This window comes from Arachis ipaensis, chromosome B10 (genome assembly GCF_000816755.2).
Source record: "Arachis ipaensis cultivar K30076 chromosome B10, Araip1.1, whole genome shotgun sequence".
Classification (NCBI taxonomy): Eukaryota; Viridiplantae; Streptophyta; class Magnoliopsida; order Fabales; family Fabaceae; genus Arachis; species Arachis ipaensis.
This window is the reverse complement of record NC_029794.2, coordinates 129,817,990-129,823,423: the sequence shown is the minus strand read 5'-3', so window position 1 is coordinate 129,823,423 and position 5,434 is coordinate 129,817,990. Positions and strand designations below refer to the sequence as shown.

The 5,434-nt window shown below is 31.2% G+C and overlaps 1 protein-coding gene across 7 annotated transcripts in view; it reads left to right on the top strand.

The window, feature by feature from the left end:
* The window catches only part of LOC107621358 (protein NLP9), an 11,769-nt gene continuing 8,380 nt past the window's right edge, over positions 2,046 to 5,434 (top strand). For 4 of the 7 annotated variants that reach the window (XM_021115054.1, XM_021115057.1, XM_021115058.1 and 1 more), the window contains exon 1: positions 2,046 to 2,679. The gene's annotated coding sequence lies outside the window, so the exon portion shown is untranslated. The remainder of the gene's footprint in view (positions 2,680 to 5,434) is intronic. The other 3 variants (XM_021115060.1, XM_021115059.1, XM_021115061.1) reach the window with 1 other exon arrangement.

Genomic DNA, 5,434 nt, shown 5'->3' with positions numbered 1-5,434 from the left:
ATATTATTCCTTCTATATAACATACGTATAAGCTTTAGAACTGTCGTAATCTCTGGTTAACCTTTACTTTACGACGCGAGGTAAAGCTTAGGCTAATTAGGGTGTTACAATTTTCAATCCGAAGCTCCGATTGACGAGCCATCAGCGGCCACACATTCGTCTCAAAATTCCCTACAAAATCCATCTAACAATTTGTTAAGAAATTTGAGATTTAATTTCCAGTTCTTCTCCTCTTTAGTTCGTGATTTTGGAGTTTTGATATTGAGAGATTTTGTAATTTTGATGGTTTAGAGGTATTCTAGTGGTGGATAATTGTTGAGTTTTACCTCAACTTCGAGTGGATAAGGTAAAAAATTACTTAACCCTTTATGAATCGTTAATTAGCAAACTCTATGTTAATTATAGTGAATTTGGATTGTATTAGATTAAATTGGGTGTTTTGGAATTAAATTGGTGGATATTGGAAACTTGAAATTGAATCCTGAGAGCTGGAAATTCAATTGGTGAGGAGTGGAGTTTGAGAAACGGTGGATAATTGAGGCATTCTGAGTTTAGGGAAGAATCAGCTAAAGTATGGTTTCGGTTTCAAGTAATTAAAATATGATGTATCGTGAAAACTTAGGTTAGTTGACCGTAAGATAGGATTGGATTGTTGATGTTGTGAAGATTGATATTTGTTGATATTTATGAGGTTTGGTGATTTTGAGGTTGATGATTATTGATATGTATGATTTGGTATTGTATTGGTGGTGTGATATTGATCGATGATGATATATGTTTGGAATGACCATAATTGGAATTATTGCATTTGAATGGGACTTGTTGAATAAAGGTTGAGAAATGGGAGTTTGAATAATGTTTAAATGTTGGAAGGGCTAGAGAGTATTTAGTATAGTATAGAAATGTTTGATATTGATTTTGGAATGGTAAAAATTGGGTTTTGTTTGTGTGTATTGAAACTTAGAGGTTTGGTAAATTTTGGGTAAAAATTAATTTTTGACCAAATTTCGGTAGGTCATAACTTGACTTTCGAGTCCTCAACTTTTATCAAACTTGTTCTCATAAAAAAATTGGGTCCGTGAGGTTTACGCTGTTTGAAGAACGAACGAAAAATATTTTAAAACGAAAAAGTTATGCGCGTTTGAAGTTTGGTGTACGAGAAGTGAAAATAATAACAAGGTTAAAATGGAAAATTTCATAAGATGATATTTTCTAACAACTATAAAACAGATAGCTTACCGTCGTCAAAGGATTAATCGAGCTTTTTCTTGGAATGCATACTTGGCGAAACGAGCTATTTCTATGGGTGACAACCACTTCTTCTCGAAGACCAGCAGGTTTCGAGCTATCCTTAGCTCCAAACCAGGTGTGCCGCTTTATTCTTGTCTCTATTTCTGTGTTCTTCTTAGATATTATTCCACCATTTTCAAATTTCCTCCAAAGCATCTCTCACTGGAAGTTCAGCTACGTCTCTCACTAGAAATTCAGCTGATCTTCATGCACCAACAATTGATTCAGGACATGAGACCAACAAGTGAGTAACTGATTCTTCCGATTGATTATATTTGGGATACATTGAATTCTTTGATTGAGTTTTTGCCAGAACTGCAATTTTATCATGCATGATTTTTCATAGAAAATTTTTATTTTTATTTTTTGAACAAAGGAGCTCAACACAGTATAGTGGAGCATAAAGAGTAAGTAAGACATCCAACAAGCAACTCCTAGCAAAAACACAAATAAAAACTCCTCATATCCTCTCCGGCATTGCCATCAACAACATGAAGAGAGTGCACTCCTCCACTCATCACAGTTAACCATGGACATATTGATGATTCCCTCAACATCTCTACTCTTATTTTGAAAAATTCTCCTGTTTCTTTCCAGCCAAATATTCCAGATAATCGCACAAAAGCTCCTTAACCGCTGCTTCCGGTCCTCCTTCCTGCGTGGCTCTTCTGTCCAACTCAGAAAATGGTCCTTTATAAGTCCCGGAAAAGGTCCTGGGCGGCCAAACACAGAAAATTTTTATTCTTAAGCTCTTACTAAATAAATAATTTAATGTTATTAAATTGTTTTATTTTTTTAAAGATAGGTTATTTTATTCAATTAATGCAATTGAATATAAATGATCCAAACGAGAACAACAACAAGATCAAAATGAAAATTCTTACAAGAGGATATTTTTTAACAATTACAAAACACATGAGTTTATCCATCATCAAAATACAGATACTAATCAAACTGTTTCTTCAAATGCATTCATGGCGAAACAAGCTAATTTCTATGGGTGACAGTCAAACGAGCTACTTCCATAGGTGCAGCTTCTTCTCGAAGACTAGTAAGTTCTGAATTTTCCATAGCTCCAAATCGGGTGTCCCGTTATATTCTTCTTTTTCGTCTGTCTCTTCGAAGTTCTTCACATAGATTATCACATGAGTAATTGATTATTTTGATTGATTATATTTGGGTACATCGGCTTAACACTGTAAATTTTCCATAGAAATTTTTTATTTTTTAGCTGACATCTCAATTACCAAATTAAAGAGTACAAAGGCATTTGTCTATACTGCTCTGGTAATTGCTCTAATGGGAGATAGAAGAGCTTATTAGAACAGCTGATAAGCCAATGAATATGCCGAAAAGATTGAGTACTGCGAGTTCTACTCTCTTGACCTGGTAAGTATGTCTTCTTTGTTCGAGATAGAGTCTAGAATCTAAAGACTAGCTTATGCCAAATTGTGATTAAAAAGTTGAATTGTTTAGTGTTTTCACTATCTGTCTACTATAATTAAGACTGAAACCTAGATAAGTTGTGATTTAGGCTTTCCGACAATAATTTTTTATGGGGTTAAATTGTTTGAGCCAGGAGTCTTGTATGTTTTAACTTGACTTGATTGTCTTCTTATCTTCTAACAAACTCCTCCAATCTTGTGAGGAATTTATTCCAATGTCAGTCTTTAGAAACGTAGAATTTGGCATACTTCAAAGCAAGAGAGTGCAACTTAGTTTACAATCTCTAGTCCTATTTTTTTAAGAGTGTCAAATTAAACACTTTTAAATCAAAGTTCAATTCACCTTGAACTTTTGGTTTGCTGATTATCTCTCAACTAACCTAGTGCATTCTTCTTTCCATTCTCTTTTAACCCCACAAAAGCTGTAGGACAACTTTATGAATTTTATCGATTAAAGTCTAGTAAAACTTAAAACAACTAAGAGTATAAATAGAGACAACAAGAGTTTAAATTATTTCGTAGTTGAAGATTATTTCACTAGTACTGGCGAGAGGTAAAGCACTTTAGGGGTGATGTTACAAGAACAAACATGACTGGAGAGATTATACTCTAAAGATTGGAAGATACAATTCAATTATTGTTAGAAAAAGATGGTGTCATAGCCAAATAAGTTACTATGATAGTTAATTACAAAAATATTGTTAAATGAATTGAAGGAAAAAATAACATTAACTGGTAATTATGATTCTTAAGAAACAAAACAAAGAATTTATCAACATTTTTCAACACATGAAAGTGGTATATAAGGAGGACAAATGATTTCCGATCATGGGAGGAGATTGCTTTAAATAAAGCTAGTAGGTGGACAACTATGGAGTTCATGAATTAAATGATATATGCATTCACAATAAAAGATAAAGATGCTTAGTAATATAAGGCGTTTATGTAACATATACATGTATGTGGTTGGTGAATCATGAAATTGTGATAGTTTGTAATGTTAGGTGGATAGGTGTTACTAAAAAATCGGGAAATATATTGAATGTGCTGAGTTAATCAATATCCATGTAATCTAAATTTTTTTATGGCATTATCAAAGGGGGTTATTAGATTCATAAGAAACTCTTTTATAATTCTCCATCTTGAGTGGAGACTTTTAAGATTGGTCTAAAAAAGAGGCATTCAGAGTAACTTCTCTAACTAGAACTTCCTTTTCATTATTGAAGAATGAAGAGTGGTGATATTTTTCAATGTTGCAGCTTCTTAATCACTTTTTTGTCCTTGACATATCCAAATGTAACCTTTTGGACCTCTGGACCCCTGACAGAAATCCAAAATGTTTGTCTTGACTTCTAACATTATTGATCTGTAAAATTTCAGCCAGCCTTTTTATAATTTTTATAGAAGTGTTATTGTTGAAAAATAAATAAAATTTGTCTAAATTTACCACTTAACTTAACTACTAATTTCACGGTAGCTTTGTAGTACGTTCAACATATTGAAGCATTTTGTCTCCTTACTTTATAAAATAAAATTGAGTCATTTATAAAAAATAAGTGACTTACTTTCGAACATCTATAATTCAATCTCATTCGAGTAATCTCTTGTATTTTTTTAGTATAAAAGATTTATAAATAACTAATCATATATTATTATATTAGTAAAAATAATTAATTTTCACAATCATTATTTAAAAAGACATATAAATGCATGAATTTAATTAATTTGTAATTATACAAAAAAGTTTATATTAAAATTAACTCACATATATGTAAAAAGATAAAAACAACAACAAAATCTTGTCCCACTAGATAGGGTCGGCTACATGAATCAAACGATGCCATTGTATTCTGTCATGTATCATGTCTACAGAGAGACCATTTACATGTAGATCTCATTTGACCACTTCATGGATGGTCTTTTTAGGTCTTCCTCTTCTTTTCACCCCTTGTCCATCTTATATCTCATCCACCCCTTGATTGGGTGTTCTGTCGGTCTTCTTCTCATATGTCCAAACCACCTGAGACGCAATTCAACCATCTTTTTCACAATAGGTGCTACTCCAACTCTCTCCCTTATATCTTCGTTCCTTAAAAATATAAATATTATTGAGTTTTTGCAAAGATCAAAATTGACAAATGTAATATTTATTTAAATTGATAATAATAATAATAAATTGCAGTTTTATATGAATAAATATTTTATTTGATCACCCACTAATTTAAAAACTTAGCTATACAAGGATATACATAAAATATATAATAATTAAAGAAAATATTTGACAAAAATCGAATAAAATAAGAGAAAGAAGACAAGAATGTAAATCTTCTCCTTGCTGGGTATCCATTTTCTAAGATTACAACCTTACCACAAACACAAGACTTACGTAGCCCAAAGATTGATTTTTAGTTTTTTGAAATCAATTATAAAATGAGGGAAAGAAAATAAATGAGAAATGAGAAATGAGTTCTTAATTATTCCTTTTTATTTAAGATATCTATGTTCTAGCAAAACTTAATTATCTATAAATCTCTTTGGGATTCATAAGTTTTTCTATTAAGGTATATAAGTTATCTTAAGTTTTTAATAGTTAAAAACCTATGAATATTCATGTTATAATTCGAATTTATATGTTTTCATAAAAAAAAAAGTTAAAAACCTATTTTTTGTTTTTATATTTAATTATATAATATCATATT